Source organism: Salmo salar, chromosome 25, assembly GCF_965601325.2.
Source record: "Salmo salar chromosome 25, fSalSal1, whole genome shotgun sequence".
In the NCBI taxonomy this organism is placed as follows: domain Eukaryota; kingdom Metazoa; phylum Chordata; class Actinopteri; order Salmoniformes; family Salmonidae; genus Salmo; species Salmo salar.
The window spans coordinates 8,456,950-8,477,980 of record NC_138315.1 but is presented as its reverse complement, the minus strand read 5'-3'; the positions used below and the strand labels follow the sequence as shown (position 1 = coordinate 8,477,980).

General features: G+C 41.6%; 1 protein-coding gene across 1 annotated transcript in view; it reads right to left on the bottom strand.

The window, feature by feature from the left end:
* LOC106586107 (E3 ubiquitin-protein ligase HECW2) overlaps positions 1-20,524 on the bottom strand; it is a 73,631-nt gene extending 53,107 nt beyond the window's left edge. The window contains exon 1 of the mRNA XM_082968864.1: positions 19,872-20,524. The gene's annotated coding sequence lies outside the window, so the exon portion shown is untranslated. The remainder of the gene's footprint in view (positions 1-19,871) is intronic.
* Between the last annotated feature and the right edge of the window lie 507 nt (positions 20,525-21,031).

Sequence of the window (21,031 nt, the reverse complement as noted above, 5' to 3'; positions counted from 1 at the left end):
TCCAAGGACCGAGGACACACAGATTATACACTGTTGTATTGATGACATTATGTGGACAGTGATGTTCTGATTACTTTATGACTGCCCTTTGATGTAATTGATTACTGATGATCGTCTGACTACTGTGATCGCTCTATTACGGTTTTCTGTAGTAGCTGATGTTTCGAAATCTGTAGCAGGAGACAAAAGGTCACTGCTACACTGGGTTTTCTACAAGCCCCTAGGGCTAATGCTGACAAAACAGTTTCCTGTCTGATTGGGGTATAAGGGCTTGTTTAGAGAAGGCCAGGTAGACTTTATCTGCTTCTGTAATACACAGAGTGATTTTTGATTGCTCTCCTTTTGTTCACCTGGACATTCCTATAACAGACGCGTACTGTGTGTGTGTGTGAGAAATATTTGCCTGTGCTTCCAGACTGATGCTGAAACTGGAGAAAGGGATGCCTGCATGGATGTCCCGGAGTCAACCAGACTATATAACTGGGGCACACACGCACAAATAGATATGGGCACAGCTACATGCACACACTTACTTGTGGGAAGAGGAGCATTTTGAGTAAACATAGGCTTTACAGTCGAGAGACAAAAGTCTGCACACTTGCATAGTAGTTATGTAATTGTTCTTGAGGTCAGTGGCGCAGCGATGTAAGGCACTGACTCTAAGTGCAAGAGGCGTCACTGCAGTCCCTGGTTAGAATCCAGACTGCATCACATCCGGCAGTGAATGGGAGTCCCATTCCCCACACCATTGGGGTAGGCCGTCACTGTAAATAAGAACTGACTTGCCTGGTTAAATAAAAAAAATAAAACATGTAAAACAGTCCTCAAATTCTATCCATGTCTGTGTTCCATTGTTTTCACTGATCTGAGTGGGAGAAGTCTGGGTTGTCTTTGTCACTGAGCTAACGGGATAAGGAGTCTGTTCACTGCCTCTACACATAGGGCCTTGACCTGAAAATCCTTCTTTCCTTCCTTGATCTAACATGACTGGATGAAAGCTTCCACTACACTGCTTTCATCCATCATGTCATGTGAGATCTGTGATTTGTTGACATTTGAGAAAAAAAGAAGGAAGCAAGGATTCATTTTCAAAGGAGAAAAACAAGGCCATGGTAGCCATTTCTGTTTAGGACAACAATTGCAGGTTTGAAAGGTTGGTGAAATAAAAGGATGCTCTTATGTAGTGGGACCCACTGATTCCATCTAGTGCCTTGAAATTCTGGTTATAACTGCATGAAACCGTGTATTATTAGGCCTATAAATAAATACAAGTTCAAATCGGACACCAAGCTTATGGTAAAGCCATAGAATCCTTTTGTTGGGGAAGAATACCAGAGAGCCATTTTGCTTGGCACAAATACTGGTAATTTCAACAACAACAAAAAATTATTGTTTTCCTTCTGATAGCATTGAATCAACGTGGAAAACTGACTGGATTTGAAAGCAGTCATCCACAAAAAGGAATTTTGAAAATGTGACTTTTTCCTCAACCAACTTTTAACCTAAATCCAATGGCATGGTTCCACTTTTTGTTGATATCAATTTGAAATTCCAAACTAGATTTTGAACCTCCATCCCTTCTTTGAAGGAACGTCACTGATCTGATATGACTAGATCGGTGAAAGAAATGTTGTTGACTTGGTTTGCTTTCTCCTGTCCAGTCATGTTAAATCAATCATTATTTCAAGGAAATAAGAAAGGAAAGAGAAAGGGAGATTGTACTTGCAACGTTTTGTATCGAACGGCAGGGGTGAGTAAAGATATTACCCTTGGGAGTTTGTAATATCACTGCGCTTCACTATTACAAATCCCTCACACCTGGGACCCACTTCCAATGGCCACACAGTGTACCATCCCACTTCTAACACCAATGTACTGAAGAATGGGGGTGATTACCTCCCTGAGCGGGGATGGAGCCATGGCTGCCTTACTCCAAAAGCAAAAGTGCTAGCAACAAACCTTGGTTAAGTTCACAACTACAGTATTCATTCAAAACGGGAAGTTGGTGAACTGTTGTATTCGTCGCATGTGACGAATAAAATTTGACTTGAAATAAACAAACTATAAAAAAAAGATAGGATGCCTGGAATAAGGATATTGCCGTTCTTGGCAATTGACCCGCATTCTATCAACACCACTGCACACTTAGTGGGAAAGGTATCACTCCCCCTCTCCTTATACGTCTGCCCCCCTGCTGGAGGATGGTTGGCGCCCCTGTGAATATTGATTGACAGTGGTCTATCTTCCAGGCTTCCTGTTGATATCAGTCTGTCCAGAGGAGATCTGGGCCTCTCAAAGGCTGAAAAACTCAGGGAGGATAGATGACAGTATGGACGAGTGCACACACACCTCTTGCCAAGGAGAAGTGCTGAATCTTCACAACGCAAGGTGCTGTATACAGCACTCCTTTGCAGCACACACACACACACACACAAACTTGCACTCCCATTATGTCATGCGCATGGGTGTGTGTACACACTGACAGTAGTATCTTAGCAAGTGTGTGCACAGTATTGTTTTGGTTTTTGAACTGACAGCACAGACCTGTATGGTTATCAAATACTGTAATGGAAAAGTGTGAGTTTATGCATGTGCATAAATCAATGTCTGGGCTTGAGTACAATATGCACCTCCAGTGATGTCAGCAAAGGGATTCCTTTACTGTATGTGTGTTGATGTCAGCATAGGGACCCCTCAGTGCCCCTGTGGAGGTGACTGCAGCACTTTCCCGCTTGACAGAACAGGCACCTTGGGAAGCTGGCACGAAGAGTGTCACCAGGATCTAAATGTGCCTCAAACACTTTCAATCAGGACTCAGACATACAGCCAGCACACACACAGGCATATGACGCATACACATATGGCACCCTCAGAATTACACACAAAACCACGTGCCGAATGTGCTCATAGTCCACACAAACACAGCTATAAGTATGATATGTTGTAAATGAACTATGCTAATGTTACTGTAGATGTAGGCTAATCATTCATGGACCCGTGCACCATGGGTAACGCAATTAATCTAAACATGTACATTTTGTCAATGCACAGAGACCTCATAATACTGAATGCCGTTCTTACTTACAATGAGAGCAGGAACAGACTGTGCAATAGTCTGCAATATCCCAGCAATATGCCATGGAGTTACTGTCAGGGCTACTTTGCTGGCTGCTTCCCAGTGAGAATATGTTCCTGAAATGAGTCACATACTGGGAGGTATCCCAGCAAAAAAAGTATGACAAATCTATGCACTCACTACTGTAAGTCGCTCTGGATAAGAGTGTCTGCTAAATGACTTAAATGTAGGTATCCCACAATGACCTGCAGTGTGAGCGAGCACCACAGAAGACGCTCCATCCACGCTCACTTTCTGTATTCATGAAGGATCACTTTAGAACGCAGATATTTTTATAAAACACAATGGAAGTGAAGGCTGCTAACATATGCACACGAATCTGTACCTTAAAATGTTACCTTTACTGTAGATGTAGACACACACACACACAGTAAAAAAACACATGAAACAAGCATACAAACTGTACAGCCAACCCCAATGTGCTGTCATTATGCAACTTTTGAGGAAACCAGTTACACTTAACATCTGGGCAGTTTAAGTGATTTTGTAGTCATTACTCAAACCAGATAGTCACTGTGACCCTGTAGGCGTTCCAGATGTGAGTTGTATCAGCTTGAAAATGTTGACTAACTCCCCGCTAAGCCACACCTCCAATATCATTTCCCAGTGTGCCTTGCCTTCGAGTAAATAAGTTAAAAACATATCAACAACCATGTCTCTATTTTCAGTCCTTTGGCCTTCACTCAGTGAGTTCTTAGGCGAATATCGTTAAACTCTATGACAATACATTACATATCGGATAAGGTCTTATTTTGAGGCCGAGACAGGGCCCATCATGCCTACAAGTATAGTTCCAAATTAAAGTAACAAATTACCAGATACAAAAACATTTTTAAATGGATTTCCAGGAATCTTACAACCAGGATATCTGTAAAACCTGTGAAATTTACCAGAATTTTGCAACCCTACTTGCAAGTCACATTATACCGTCTTGCAAAATTATATGTAAATCCCATTGGAATCCAGCCAGAGTTAGGATATCCAACAAATATCTATTCACCCACAACCTGCATTCATAATGACTGTCAGGGATAGGAACAATGTGAAGAGACTACCTAAGCCATTTAAACTGGAACAACCATTTCAGTAACGCGTGCAAAAAAAAACTAAATGACTGGGTTAATTTATAGATCTTTGTCTTGCATAATCAATCACTCAATGTACATGCAAAAACTCAGATATTAAAAACAAAGACTTTTTTTTACCTGTAGTAAAGCATGCTGGTTAAATTAATTGATTATACATTTTTTTAAATTGAGATGTGACTTCATTTAGTTGAGTCAGTACCACAAACAGTTTAAGTAATAATTACTTTTCATTGACCGAGTTCAACTTACTAGAAGTATTTGAGTTAAAAATGCCTTGGGGTTTACAGTCACTGTTCTTACTGTACATCACTTTGTCCAACTACACCTACACTGTATGACTTACTTTCCCCGCGAAACAGATGGCGACAAAGACAGCCTGAGACAACCAGGGACAATAACATGCAAACGTTACCGCACTGGGTTGCCGATAAGCACAGACCTAGGATCAGCTTATCATCTCTGAACCGTGGCCTTAGAATGGCATCACCCAAACTTAGTTATGTTTTTTAACCATTTAATTTGTTTCCTGAACTGGGTACAGATGTAAATGAGCATCTCGACCCTGTTGGTGACTGCATCCGTCCAACCAAGTGAGGCTTGGCAGGACTTAAAGTTTGTGAATATGGGCATTTGTGAATATGGGCATTTCCATCTATACTGAACAAAAATAAAAATGCAACATGTAAAGGGTTGGTCCCATGTTTCATGAGCTGAAATAAAATATCCAAGAAACTTTCCATATACACAAACAGATAATTTCTCAAATGTGTCACATTAGTTTACATCCCTGTTAGAGAGCATTTCTTCTTTGCCATGTTAATCCATCCACCTGACAGGTGTGAAAATATCAAGAGAATGACCATGCTGTTTAATCAGCATGGTCATTACACAGGTGCACCTTGTGCTGGGAACAATATAATACAATTAAAATGTGCAGTTGTGACAACGAATACAGTTGAAGTTGGAAGTTCGCATACACTTAGGTTGGAGTCATTAAAACTTGTTATTCAACCACTCCACAAATTTCTTGTTAACAAACTATAGTTTTGCAAGTCGGTTAGGACATCTACTTTGTGCATGACACAGTAATTTTTCCAACAATTGTTTAGAGACAGATTATTTCCCTTATAATCCACCATATCACAACTCCAGTGGGTCAGAAGTTTACTTACACTAAGTTGACTGTGCCTTTAAACAAGTTGGAAAATTCCAGAAAATTATGTCATGGCTTCAGAAGCTTCTGATAGGCTAATTGACATCATTTGAGGTGTACCTGTGGATGTATTTCAAGGCCTACCTTCAAACTCATGCCTCTTTGCTTGACATCATGGGACAATCCCCCCCCAAAAATCAGCCAAGACCTCAGAAAAAAAAATGGTTGACCTCTGCAAGTCTGGTTCATCCTTGGGAACAATTTCCAAATGCCTGAAGGTACCACGTTCATCTGTACAAACAATAGAACGCAAGTATAAACACCATGGGACCACGCAGCCGTCATACCGCTCAGGAAGGAGACGCTTTGTCGCCTAGAGATGAACATACTTTGGTGCGAAAAGTGCAAATCAATCACAGAACAACAGCAAAGGACCTTGTGAAGATGCTGGAGGAAGCAGGTGCAAAAGTATCTATATCCACAGTAAAACAAGTTCTATATCGACATAACCTGAAAGGCCGCTCAGCAAGGAAGAAGCCACTGCTCCAAAATCGCCCCAAAAAAGCCAGACTACGGTTTGCAACTGCACATGGGGACAAAGATCATACTTTTTGGAGAAATGTCCTCTGGTCTGATGAAATGAAAATAGAACTGTTTGGCCATAATGACCATCGTTATGTTTGGAGGAAAAAGGGTGAGGCTTGCAAGCCGAAGAACACCATCCCAACCGTGAACCACTGCGGTGGTAGCATCATGTTGTGGGGGTGCTTTGCTGCAGGAGGGACTGGTGCACTTCACAAAATGGATGGCATCATGAGGTAGGAAAATGATGTGGACATATTGAAGTAACATCAAGATATCAGTCAGGAAGTTAAAGCTTGGTTGCAAATGGGTCTTCCAAATAGACAATGACCCCAAGCATACTTCCAAAGATGTGGCAAAATGGCTTAAGGACAACAAAGTCATGGTATTGGAGTGGCCATCACAAAGCCCTGACCTCAATCCCATAGAAAATTTGTGAAAAAGTGTGTGAAAAACTGAAAAACCGTGTGCGAGCAAGGAGGCCTACAAACCTGACTCAGTTACACCAGCTCTGTCAGGAGGAATGGGCCAAAAATACACCCAACTTATTGTGGGAAGCTTGTGGAAGGCTACCCAAAACATTTGACCCAAGTGAAACAATTTAAAGGCAATGCTACCAAGTACTAATTGAGTGTATGTAAACTTCTGACCCACTGGGAATGTGATGAAATAAATAAAAGCTGAAAAATCTATTATTATTCTGACATTTCACATTCTTAAAATAAAGTAGTGATCCTAACTGACCTAAGACAGGACATTTTTACTAGGATTAAATGTCAGGAATTGTGAAAAACTGAGTTTAAATGTATTTGGCTAAGGTGTATGTAAACTTCTGACTTCAACTGTAAGTATACTATACACACCCCTGAGTAATTACATGCTAGAATCACCTTTACAAGTGATTATCGCTGAGTCTTTCTGGGTAAGTCTAAGAGCGTTGCACACCATTTAAGTCTAGCGATAGAATTAAGTCAAAATTGTAAATAGGCCACTCAGGAACATTCAATTGCATCTTGGTAAGCAACTCCAGTGCATAATTGGTCTTGTGTTTTAGGTTATTGTCCTGTTGAAAGGTTAATTTGTCTCCGAGTGTCTGTTGGAAAGTAGACAACCAGGTTTTCCTCTAGGATTATGCCTGTTCTTAGCGCTATTCCATATATTTTTATCCCCCCAAAAAAACAGTCCTTGCTGATAACAAGCATACCCATAACATGATGCAGCCACCACCGTGCTTGAAAATATGAAGAGTGTTACTGAGTGATGTGTTATGTTTGGGGAAAATCCAACACAATGCTCTGTATTCAGTCCACCCTTGCATGACCAAATCTGAAGCAATCATAGACGTCCATGTTTCACAAGTTTGGACATCACAGTACAGTATAACACAGTTGAGAACAGTACAGTAAAGAAAGTACAGTACAGTACAATGTACTCTAATGAACATATCTTTACTATACTCTACTGTAATGTACTGAACTCTACTGTGCCATCTATGTTTAACAAAAAATCAATTTCAGATTGTCTGGTCCGGCTCAACAAAAACTGGTCTTGTTTGGGGGCAGAGCTCATTACAATAATTGCCAGTGTGTAGAAAAATACCCAAATATGCAATAGAAGGATATTGCATATACCTTTTTGTAGCCATAATTCTGTATAGTACAGATCAAAGACCTATGATGTAATTCCGTTACCAGATGTTGATCCACTTCACCTACTGTAGTAAAATAACCAAATTATTATATTTTTTTACTCAAAGTGTCATGTCATAGCTGACACCCTATTCTTTCTGCAGACATCTTTGAATCTTAATTCAGAATAGATAACAGGTTTTGGAAAATGTGGTTGCATAAAAAAAAATTAAAAAAAATACGGGAGATTTTATCGCCATTCTGTTACCAAAGTTTGCATCTTCCTGTAAATGTGTTTTGTGAAACTTTGGGGGGAAAAAAAATAATAATTAAAAAATAATTAAAAAAATAAATAAAAATACAATAAAAAATAAAAATAATAATTTAATCGCTCAAAGTAGTCCTTGTGCATAGAGTATTGTTTTTTTTTTTTTTTACTTTGAAATCAATGGTTTTTGTTTGGAATACATTTTAAAGTGAAAAATCTGATGTTAATGTTGGTGGTAAACTAAAAAATAAAATTAAAAAAAAAAAGACATTAAAAGGCCTATATAAATTTCAATATAAGATGTTACAGTTTGCTTTGATACATCCTGGGTGTATCACACTTGGTTTGAGGTGACTATACTGTATGTATGAATGCAAAGGCCATGGGGCACAGTTCTTGTCTTCGGGGGCTGCAGTCCTGCTGCTTTATCTCGCTCCCTGTACTAGCACTGAATTGATCGATTAAAGTCACTGATTTCCCAAAGAATGTACACTTGAAGGCTTTTGACAACTGAGCCGAACCAAGCCCAAATCAAGGCGTACTGAGCTCGCATGGTTACTGGAACCATTCTGAAAATAACAATGTGAAATAAAAACTGAGCCAGCACAATATGGTTTGGGTCTGCATAATAATATGAAAGGGTAATGGTTTCCATTTCCCAGGACTCAGTCTCAGATTAACAGGATAGGACGAGAACCAGAAGACATGTCGGCCCTTGAAGAGTGGAGCTGTGACACCCTGGCTATAGGCATAAACCCACTCGTAACATCTGACATGACATAACATTAATGCTTAGCTGCATAGGTGCATGGCGTAAGTATTATTCTGTACTCCCCAGGGCATTATTCACCACAAAGTTGTTACAAATCGGTAGCCTATTATAATGTTTAGCAAATTAAATAGTTAGCTATCTTACTATAGCATCTAGCACTAGTATTCTGCCAGTAGCACAAATGACAACATCACTTTCCTATGTGAATGAGGAAACCTTAAAAATAAAAGCCTGCTTTTGAAAACATTGCGATGTGGATAAGTCATTCAAATGATATAGAATTTTAAATCAATGGACACTTATTGTGCCAACAAGAAAATGCAATAAGTAATTTCTGAAAACAAATTAAAAAAAAATATATGTTTTAACCTTTTCAAGTGTGAGATCCAAATATCTAACGGTCACCGCAGCGTGAGTTTTTATTATGCGCATGATGTCAGAATGCACTCGCTGTTCCAAAATGTGATAGTTACACAACAGGACATAGGGCTGGGCGATATGGCCAAAATCTCATATCCCGATATAGGTCATTTCATATCCTGATAACGATACATGCAGTACATCACAAAAGTGAGTACACCCCTCACATGTTTGTAAATATTTGAGTATATCTTTTCATGTGACTACACTGAAGAAATGACACTTTGCCACAATGTAAAGTAGTGAGTGTACAGCTTGCTGTCCCCTCAAAATAACACAACACACAGCCATTAATGTCTAAACCGTTGGTAACAAAAGTGAGTACACCCCTAATTGAAAATGTCCAAATTGGGCCCAATTAACCATTTTCCCTCCCCGGTGTCATGTGACTCGTTAGTGTTACAAGGTCTCAGGTGTGAATGGGGAGCAGGTGTGTTAAATTTGGTGTCATCACCCTCACACTGACTGGTCACTGGAAGTTCAACATGGCACCATGGCAAAGAACTCTGAGGATCTGAAAAAAAGAATTGTTGCTCTACATAAAGATGGCCTGGGCTATAAGAAGATTGCCAAGACCCTGAAACTGAGCTGCAGCACGGTGGCCAAGACCATACAGCGGTTTAACAGGACGGGTTCCACTCAGAACAGGCCTCACCATGGTCAACCAAAGAAGTTGAGTGCACGTGCACAGCGTCATATCCAGAGGTTGTCTTTGGGAAATAGACATATGAGTGCTGCCAGCATTGCTGCAGAGGTTGAAGGGGTGGGGGGGGGGTCAGCCTGTCAGTGCTCAGACCATACGCCGCACACTGCATCAAATTGGTCTGCATGGCTGTCATCCCAGAAGGAAGCATCTTCTAAAGATGATGCACAAGAAAGCCCGCACACAGTTTGCTGAAGACAAGCAGACTAAGGACATGGATTACTGGAACCATGTCCTGTGGTCTGATGAGACCAAGATAAACTTATTTGGTTCAGATGGTGTCAAGCGTGGGTGGCGGCAACCAGGTGAGGAGTACAAAGACAAGTGTGTCCTGCCTACAGTCAAGCATGGTGGTGGGAGTGTCATGGTCTCGGGCTGCATGAGTGCTGCCGGCACTGGGGAGCTACAGTTCATTGAGGGAACCATGAATGCCAACATGTACTGTGACATACTGAAGCAGAGCATGATCCCCTCCTTTCGGAGACTGGGCCGCAGGGCAGTATTCCAACATGATAACGACCCCAAAAACATCTCCAAGACGACCACTGCCTTGCTAAAGAAGCTGAGGGTAAAGGTGATGGACTGACCAAGCATGTCTCCAGACCTAAACCCTATTGAGCATCTGTGGGGCATCCTCAAACGGAAGGTGGAGGAGTGCAAGGTCTCTAACATCCACCAGCTCCGTGATGTCGTCATGGAGGAGTGGAAGAGGACTCCAGTGGCTCTGGTGAAGCTCTGGTGAACTCCATGCCCAAGAGGGTTAAGGCAGTGCTGGAAAATGGTGGCCACACAAAATATTGACACTTTGGGCCCAATTTGGATATTTTCACTTAGGGGTGTACTCACTTTTGTTGCCAGCGGTTTAGACATTAATGGCTGTGTGTTGTGTTATTTTGAGGGGACAGCAAATTTACACTGTTATACAAGCTGTACACTCACTACTTTACATTGTAGCAAAGTGTCATTTCTTCAGTGTTATCACATGAAAAGATATACTCAAATATTTACAAAAATGTGAGGGGTGTACTCACTTTTGTGAGATACTGTATCACGATATAGCACATTTTCTGTAAATTCAGTGAATAAATAGTTTATATAAAATGACCACATGTAAAGGCCTATTTCTTATTACATTTTGAATTATACGCAACAAATTAAAAAGGTACTTACTCAGTATTATTTCTCCTTTTATTTAGAAGCTTTGTGCAAATTTTCAATTAAGTGTGTAACAAAATATTAATGTATAAAAGGTAAATAGAAAACACTTCAACTATAGTTGCAAACAAAATAAATATATATTTTTTTGGGGGGGCTTGTCTGTTTTGCATGTTATTTTGGCATTAATACGTGTCACATGTCAATTTGTATGTGGTACCTGGGGTGGCAGGTAGCCTAGTGGTTAGAGGGTTGGGCCAGTAACTGAAAGGTTGCTGTATCGTATCCCAGAGCTGACAAGATAAAGATCGGACGTTCTGCCCCTGAACAAGGCAGCTAACCCAACGTTCCTAGGCCGTCATTGTTAAGAATTTGTTCTTAACGGACTTGCCAGGTTAAATAAATGTTTAAAAAAAAAACTTGGGTCGAGTGTTAGCACCAACTCACGAAACCCCCGTTTCTCGCCTGTGTAAATTGGCGCCATGTCTTTGCAGATGTAATTTGTAACGGCAGCTGTGATCTCCTTCCATCTTCGTGATTCTATGCCATAATAAGGTGTGCCGGGGGCAAAAGCCTCTTGCAACGTCTGAGTCGGGGGTTTGTTTTGAGCACTCGACTATACTTTTTGGGGTCTCATCTGTAGACTCTTTTCGTACTGTTTCACATGATTATTGCGTAAGTGGTAAAAGAGGTTAACCTGTTAGGGCTAGGGGGCAGTATTGACACGGCCGGATAAAAAACGTACCCGATTTAATCTGGTTGCTACTCCTGCCCAGTAACTAGAATATGCATATAATTATTGGCTTTGGATAGAAAACACCCTAAAGTTTCTAAAACTGTTTGAATGGTGTCTGAGTATAACAGAACTCAAATGGCATGCCAAAACCTGAGAAGATTCCATGCAGGAAGTGGCCTGTCTGACAAGTTGTGTTTCATCTTGGCTCTTTTTATTGAAGACTGAGGATCTTTGCTCTAACGTGACACTTCCTACGGCTCCCATAGGCTCTCAGAGCCCGGGAAAAAGCTGAACGATATCGAGGCAGCCTCTGGCTGAAACACATTATCGCTTTTGGCAAGTGGCCGATCAGAGTACTATGGGCTTAGGCGCATGCCCGAGTCGACCGAATGCTTTATTTTCTTTCGTCTGTTTACCTAAACGCAGATTCCCGGTCGGAATATTATCACTTTTTTATGAGAAAAATGGCATAAAAATTGATTTTAAACAGCGGTTGACATGCTTCGAAGTACGGTAATGGAATATTTAGACATTTTTTGTCACGAATTGCGCCATGCTCGTCACCCTTATTTACCCTTTCGGATAGTGTCTTGAACGCACGAACAAAACGCCGCTGTTTGGATATAACTATGGATTATTTTGAACCAAACTAACATTTGTTATTGAAGTAGAAGTCCTGGGAGTGCATTCTGACGAAGACAGCAAAGGTAATACAATTTTTCTTATAGTAAATCTGACTTTGGTGAGTGCTAAACTTGCTGGGTGTCTAAATAGCTAGCCCTGTGATGCCGGGCTATCTACTGAGAATATTGCAAAATGTGCTTTCACCGAAAAGCTATTTTAAAATCGGACATGTCGAGTGCATAGAGGAGTTCTACATCTATAATTCTTAAAATAATTATGCTTTTTGTGAACGTTTATCGTGAGTAATTTAGTAAATTCACCGGAAGTTTGCGGGGGTATGCTAGTTCTGAACGTCACATGCTAATGTAAAAAGCTGGTTTTTGATATAAATATGAACTTGATTGAACAAAACATGCATGTATTGTATAACATAATGTCCTAGGGTTGTCATCTGATGAAGATCATCAAAGGTTAGTGCTACATTTACCTGTGGGTTGGGTTTATGTGACATTATATGCTAGCTTGAAAAATGGGTGTCTGATTATTTCTGGCTGGGTACTCTGCTGACATAATCTAATGTTTTGCTTTCGTTGTAAAGCCTTTTTGAAATCGGACAGTGTGGTTAGATTAATGAGAGTCTTGTCTTTAAAATGGTGTAAAATAGTCATATGTTTGAAAAATTGAAGTTTTTGCATTTGAGGTTTTTGAATAACGCGCCACGGGATTACACTGGCTGTTACGTAGGTGGGACGATTTGGTGCCACCTACCCTAGAGAGGTTAATGGTGTTTGAGCCCGTTGTCAGGACCGACCTGCAGCATATTTTGCAGAGGACGTTTTTCTGGTCTGTGTCAGACTTTTCATACCCAAACCACGTCCATGCAACCGAAGTAGCCCCTCTTAGGGACGAGTGCCGTGTCTCCTTTGTGTCACATTCACTCGTCCATGTTTGTTTGTGTTGCAAATTTCCTTCCACACGGCACGCAACGCGTCGTCCAATTGATGAAAAATATTGCCATAAAGAGTGATTTGCGACATGAAATAAACGACTGAGCATAATACGAAACAATAAACATTTTTCTATCGTCACACGATATATCGTCATAGCGCCCAGCCCTAACAGGACAGTTAACTTGCGCTGCCCTCAAACCAAGGCACGCTGCCTGATAATTATCTATAGACGGTTTCAACTTGTCAATTTCAAATTACTTTAACAGGTTTATTTTCTAACAGTTGGAATTGAGGTGTGTGCCACCTCATTAATTCACATAAGTAGTCCATTTCCACTGTTAGGCGTTACTGAGCCAGAAAAACTTCTCTCTTCGACGAGAACCCAAGCACTTCCCCAGATCAAGTATCTCTAGTCAGAACAGGCCTTGCAAACTTTTCCCTCCTGGCTAGTGGTGTAAAGTACTTAAATACAAATACTTCAAAGTACTACTGAAGTTGTTTTTTGAACTTTTAATTTTCTTTATAAATGTAGTAATGCATGTACTTTTTACTCCATACATTTTCCCTGACACCCAAAAGTACTCCTTACATTTTGAATGCATAGCAGGACAGGAAAACTGTCTAATTCACACACTTATCAAGAGAACATCCCTGGTCATCTCTACTGCCTCTGAGCTGGCGGACTCAAAACACAAATGCTTCGTTTGTAAATGATGACTGTTGGAGAGTACCCCTGGCTATCCCATAAGTAAATACAAAAATTAAGCCTTCTGGTTTGCTTTATATAAGGAAATTGAAATGTATACTTTGATAGTTAACTATATTTAAAACCAAATACTTTGAGTTTTACTCAAGTAGTATTTAACTGGGTGACTTTCACTTGTGTCCTTTTCTATTAAAAAGGTATCTTTACTTTTACTCAAGTATCAAAATTGGGTACTTCTTTCACTACTGCCCCTGGCACATTTTCTGTCTGGCGCCCGCATTACCTTTTATTTATTTTTTAAGGAAAACAAACTCTGCGAATGCTCATGTGTGCATTCCTATCAAAGTAAGTGCCTTATTTTCTGTATATTGTTTTGTCATTTCTACTGTAGCATACCATATGCATGTATGGAGCATAATGTATTTACTGTTTATTCCATTTTTCAAGTACTGGTGAAAAATCATGCATTCCGATTCTTGCATAGATTGTAATAGACACGTGTTTAGAATACTTTTTTGAAGGTTGTACTGATTATGAGCTAATGCTAAGCTATGTGTGGCACCATGTTTGTCACGTAAGCGTCTGTCAGACCAAAGATGTTATAACGAAACAAGATGAAGGGATAATTCACTCGACTGACTTGTGCTTTCACGACAACTGGGAACTCTGAAAATACGAGGTCAAATCATGTCAGTGATCTTCAGATTGGAAAGTCAGAGCTCTAACAAGAAGCCCGAGTTCCCCGGATGGAATTACGAGTTGGATGACCGTTAAACTATTTTTCCCAGTCAAAGCTCGTTTTTGTACGAGTTCCCAGTTGTCTTGAACACGCTGAACTCAGAAATTTTCCAGTTGTGTTGAACGCGGCATCAGATTGTAACTATGGTACCTCAGGGTTGCCAGCGCAGATCCCCCTTTCCAGTGGTTTTATTTAGCATAAACTTCTGTGTTTGCCCCCCTTTTATTGATAAATCCCCCATAGTAATATTTCCTGCATCATATCCCCCCACGACACCTTCCCTCCCATGGACTTGAAAACCCCCACAAATTAAATGAACCCCCCCACAAACAGTTTCATCCGTTTAGTTTTTGCTCTACTGTTAGGCTAGTATTTGGGGTGATAACATTTTATTTGCATTGCGATTTGTCTAATACTGTAAACGACTTGTCAAGTCATGTCCTCCGGTTCTTGTATATACAGTAACAAGTACATAGAAGACTTGCAATATGCTGAAAAGTGATCAAAGCTCATTTTTCAGGCAACGGGCGCAGCCATCTTTGACTGTAACTTTGTTTATTTGCATCTTATAGTGAATAGCATTCTGGGATTGAGTTTTTGCTTGTTAAAAATAAACAATCATGGCTGCCATCAAAGAATTTAGCTGCTGTTAGCTTAGCTGACATGCATCTCTTTCTAAACAATATTACATTTCTCCCATCTGCTCACCAGAGATGCTAACTTATGTTTTGTTGTCAGCGCAACCAGTTATTTAGACTGGTTTATGGAATTAATTTGGCTGTGGATGTGTTCCATCTGATGCTTGGATGATGAAATTCAAATTTATCTATTACAATAAAAAGGTGAAATTGAGGAATTTAAGTTGTGAAGACCTTTATTTCCCATCAGTACAAAACATTGTTTAGATGCTTTTCAGACAACTCTTCCAAACACATTTGCAATGGTATGCTGCAGGGACCACTCAACACTGATCACAAATATGTGATCGTACACAAAGGGTTAAAAACATTTAAGACCAACAATGAAAAAAATACAATGTTGACACTGGTATGTTGAGAATATTGGGCTGAGTAAAAGCTTGTTGAGGGGGTGGTGGGGGAAATGTCCCTAGGGGGAGCAGCAGGTAGCTGACTAGTGGTGGCAATTTAGCGGTCTGAGGGTAGAAACTATTAGCCAGTCTCCCAGTTTTTGCCATGATGCTTCTGTACTGCCCGTGTCTGAGTGATTGAATCAGGGAGAACAGGGCATGGTTTGGGTGGCTGGGGTCCCTGATGATCTTCTTGGCTTTCCTGCGACACCTGGTGTTGTAGTTGCCATGTAGGGAAGGCAGTGCGCACCCAATGGTGCGTTCGGCTGCATGCGTCACCCTCTGAAGCGCCTTCCGGTCTGCGGCGGAGTTGCGGTACCAGGCTGTGATGCAGCCTGACAGTATGCTCTCGATGGTGCTCCTGAACACTGAGGGCCCTCAGGGACAGGCTGAATTTCTTCACATTCCTGAGGTTGAAGAGTCGCTGTCATGCCTTCACCACGGTGTCCGTGTGGTTGGACCATTTCAGCTTCTCCGAGATGTTTAAGCTGAGGAATTTGAAGTTATTGACAGTCTCCACGGCGGCCCTGTTGATGAGGGCGTGTCCAGCCTGGTTTCTCCTGAAGTCCACAATCAACTCCTTTGTTTTACTAACATTAAGGGAGAGGTTGTTTACCTGGCACCATTCCGCCTACATCCTCCCTGTAGGCTGTCTCATCGTTGTTGGTAATCAGGCCTACTGCTGTTGTGTCATCAGCGAACTTGGAGTTGGAACTGTGGGAGGCCACACAGTCGTGCGTATACAGAGAATACAGGAAGGGACTGAGGACGCACCCTTGTGGGGCCCCCGTGTTTAGAACCACTGTCGAGGAGGTAATGTTGCCACCTTTACCACCTGAGGGGGGGGTCAGGATGTCCAGGACCCAGTTGCATAGGGAGGAGTTCAGACCCAGGGCAGTGAGCTTTGTAATGAGCTTATAGGGCACTATAGTATTGAAAGCCGATCTGTAGTCGATGAACAGCATCCTCACATATGCATTCCTTTCTGTGGATCTGTCAGGGCGGTAGGCAAATTGGAGAGGGTCAAGTGTGTCGGGGAGGGAGGTGGTGATATGGTCTTTGACTAGCCTCCCAAAGCACTTCATGATGACAGAAGTCAGTCAGTGCTACTGGTCAGTAATCATTCAGTTCAGTTACTTTCCCTTTTTGGGAACAGGGATGATAGTGGACATCTTGAAGTGGGTATTAGCGGCCCGAGTTAGGGAGAGATTGAAAATGTTTGAGAACACAACAGCCAACTGGTCTGCACATGCTCTGAGGGCATGGCTAGGGATCCAGTCTTGGCTGGCAGCTTTGCGAGGGTTAACATGTTTGAATTACTTACATATGTCCTTAGTGGAGACCATGTGTAGCCCATGTTGTCACTGGGGGCTCTCCTCGGCAGCTCAGAGTCATTATCCTCAAATCATGAGAAAAAAGGTGTTTAGCTTCTCCGGTAGGGTGGCTTTGGTGAATGCGATGTGGCTGGCTTTTTATTTGTAATCCAAGATTGTTAGGAGCCCATTCCACTTACGCCTTGTGTCCAACCCGCTGAATTGCTTCTCCACTTTTTCCCCTATACTTGTAGTTCGCCATCTTGATCGATCTGCATAGGTCGTATTTGTATGGTTTAACCAAACAATTGTCCCTGGTTACCTTGCCCTGTTTATAAGCAGAATCTCACTCTTTCAGTTTTCCTACAAGGCTGCTATCAATCCATAATTTTTTGAGTCGGGAATGTTTAGAAAGACACTATCGGTATCAAGTCATCTATGCATTTTTTGAATCCGGTGACTGTCGACATATTCATTGATGTTATTCATCTCCAGAGGCAACCCAGAACATATTCTAGTCCACGTGATCAAAACAGTCTTGGAGAGAGAATTCTGAATGGTCGGACCAATGCTGTGTAGACCTCACCACAGGAACATCCCTCAAGTTTTTGTTTATAGGTGGGGAGAAGCACGATGGAGTTATGGTTGGATGTGCCGAAAGGAGAAATGGTCAAGAGTAGAATGTGAGTTAGACAGTCAATGTGTTGGTAGTAATTACTTGTTAAATTCCCCCACAACAATGAATGCTGCCTCCAGAAATGTGGTCTCCAGTTTGTTCAGGGTCCAATTAAGATCTTTGAGAGCCTTTTTTGTTTCGGCTTGGGGCGGGATGTACTCGGCCATTGCGATAATCTCTGAGAACTCTCTCAGAAGGTAAAAAGGGCGACATTTGATGACCAACTATTCCAAGTCGGGGGAGCAGAAGCTTGCAAGCTCTTGTACGTTTCCTCTGTCACAAAATGGGTTGTTGGTCATAAAGCAGAGCCCACCACCTTTGCTCTTGCCAGAGACAGCCCGCTTACGATCTGCTTAAAAAAAACAGTAAAACCCGCTGGTTGTATATAATCCGTTTGAATGTCGGAGGAAAGCCAAGTCTCAGAAAAACAGTATATTGCAGGATCTGATGTCCCCCTGAAAGGAGATCCTCACTCTGAGCTCGTCAAGTTTGTTCATTAATGATTGAACATAGGCGAGTAGCATGCTTGGTAACTGAGGACGGGTCGCCCAGCGTCTTGATCTTATTAAGACCCCGCCACATCTACCTCTCCGTCAGTGTCGTCGCTTCGTACTCTCCGGTAAGACTGCCAAGCAGATCAGCGCCTAGTCCATTGTTCCGCCATCTCAAGGAATTCGGGGAGGTTGGATGGACAGTAATTACCCAGCGATTTGTATTCCAATAGTTCTACCCAGATGTATGTAGTAAAACTGATTAAGAACATTTGAGAAAACGCACAACAGTAGAAACTGGCAATGTTTTATCGAAGCGAGGCACCCTCTGTCAGCGCCATCTTAACCACCTATACGTCACTAGAGCTTGGGATGTGTATAACGGTCGAAGCTCTGCTCTTCGTTCACTCTCTCCAAGCCAATATGTATCCCATGTACAGTATATTACAGTGTATTGCATTGAGGGCTATGGATGGGGTAGAGAGCAAAGCGCTGCTGGATATGTACGACACACTCCCCCTCCAAACTACACATATTTGATTAGTAGTGACCCTACTGAGTATTTCCCACCCCACTTTAGCTGAGACAGGTAGAAAAGTTCTCTACAAGCCAATAAGTATCCCATATACCGTGTATTGCATTGCAGTGAATGGCGTGGGAGTAGTAAGGAGTCACCAGTGCTCTGTATTAAACCGGTTGCCAGCACAAGAGAATTTAAGTTTCAGACTATGGAGTAATTCCAATAACACATTTGTATTTAATTGAAAGTGTATTTATTTTAATATAGTCTACACAACAGCTTTCAACCACAGGAGGCTGGTGACTCCTTAATTGGGGAGGACGGGTTCATGGTAATGGCTGGAGCGAAATAAGGGGAATTGTATCAAATAAAACACATGGTTTCCATGCGTTTGATGCCATTCTATTTGCACTGTTCCAGCCATTATTATGATCCGCCCTTCCCCTCAGCAGCCTCCATTGCAAATATCAGTATTTGTGTAAACTTTCAAAAGAAATGCAGGTATAAATAGAGTATTAAACTTCGCCAAATTATCAATTTATTTTGTCAAATTCGGTTGCAGTGCTGTGAAAAAGTTGTACTACACTAGAGTCCAGCCCCCACCCAAAAAAAAAATCAAATTAGAAAATCGATATTCCCAAAGTTTAGCACGTCTGTGCAGGGGGACTCTTATTTTGAATAAAAAAATACCCGATCGTGCTGCAGGCATACTATCCTGCTGCTAGGAACACGGTAATGATGCAAGTACTACCGACATCGATTAATTTGCATGTCAATACGTTTCTGTGGTTCGTCGAGCGCACAGGCTCATTGCCTTGCACACAATCCTGAATAGGGACTGTACTGAACAGTATGCTACCATTACTTGCTATTGGATTACTCTGGGATTTCCCTACGTCATTTCTTAATGCACATCTCATTAATAAGACGCAGGCTTTAAATCAATCACTTGCACTTCATTTAAAGTGATCAACACATGCACACATGACGCTTATACCAATGTAGTGGTTTGACTATAAACATATTTAAATTCCTTTTGTTTTCGATAAGAATGGTGACAATGAACGATAATAAAATATAACATTCTGACCACGGGTGCATCGGGTAGCCTACCCATGACTTACCTTTTGCGCAGAGGTGCGAGATAACGGACCCAAAAAATAAACGTGAGCACAGCCTTTATCCGCAGTTATGGTGTTGATATCACGATGAATTAATTCGTTTCCGTTTTGTGCAGTCTCGGATTTATGAACGGGCGGGGTACCGCTTTAGGGGGCCCAAGTCCACCGCAGGGGTGTAGAAGTACCCTGGGTTTGAGTCACGTACAGCGTCGGCATCACTCCTCCGGTTGGCAGCACCGTTGGTGTGAAATTTTCGGGTTGCGGAGGCAGGTCGGCCTTTTTGTAGCAAAATGTCACCGTGTCTAAAGGTGCGCGCTAGCAACACCATTCTCCTTAATTATTACAACTACACGGCTCGTTTTGTCTCCTTTTCAACGTATCCCCCATATTTGCTTCTTCATCGCAATGCGCCTTCTACACCCTCACGAATAAGGTCCTCCGTATCATCTTCTCTGCCAGCAGATTCTCACATCCGAACGCCCTGTCCCGCAAGCAATGCAGGTTTGGAGCCAAACCTACCGAGTAAGATGGCGAATGTAGCCTACTTAATTATCACAGTTTGGCTATGAGTCCTTTCTCTACCATTTTTTGAAATGATGCATAATATACCTGATGCGTGAGCCGTGCCTCCTCACTGTTGATATGGTTTCATTATATTATGGGGGAGCGCACAACGTGGGCGGTGACTTAAAAGGGATAGACCAGCGTTTCCCAAACTCGGTCCTCGGGACCCCAAAGGGTGCACGTTTTGGTTATTGCCCTAACACTACACAGCTGATTCAAATTATCAAAGCTTGATGATTATTTGATTATTTGAATTAACTGTGTGGTGCTAGGGCAAAACCAAAATGAGTTTGGGAAACCCTAGGCTAGGCCCATCCTGCAAGAGAGTGATTTATAGCCAGTAATCTAAAATAATTCATAGATTTGAAACAAAAAACACTTTCTGTTTGTCATAGACAGACAATATGAGATGAATATGAGATATGAGATGAAAGGTCAGTTCCAAACAAGTTCAGGAAGCCAAGCTAGAGCTCCGTGAGACGTTCACAGAGTTGGGGGCATACATTATGATCAAGAGAGACGTTTAGAAAATATGCTCATTTTCATTAACACTTAAAATGCAAATATATATTTTACCACTATAAGGTGAAATCTTATAG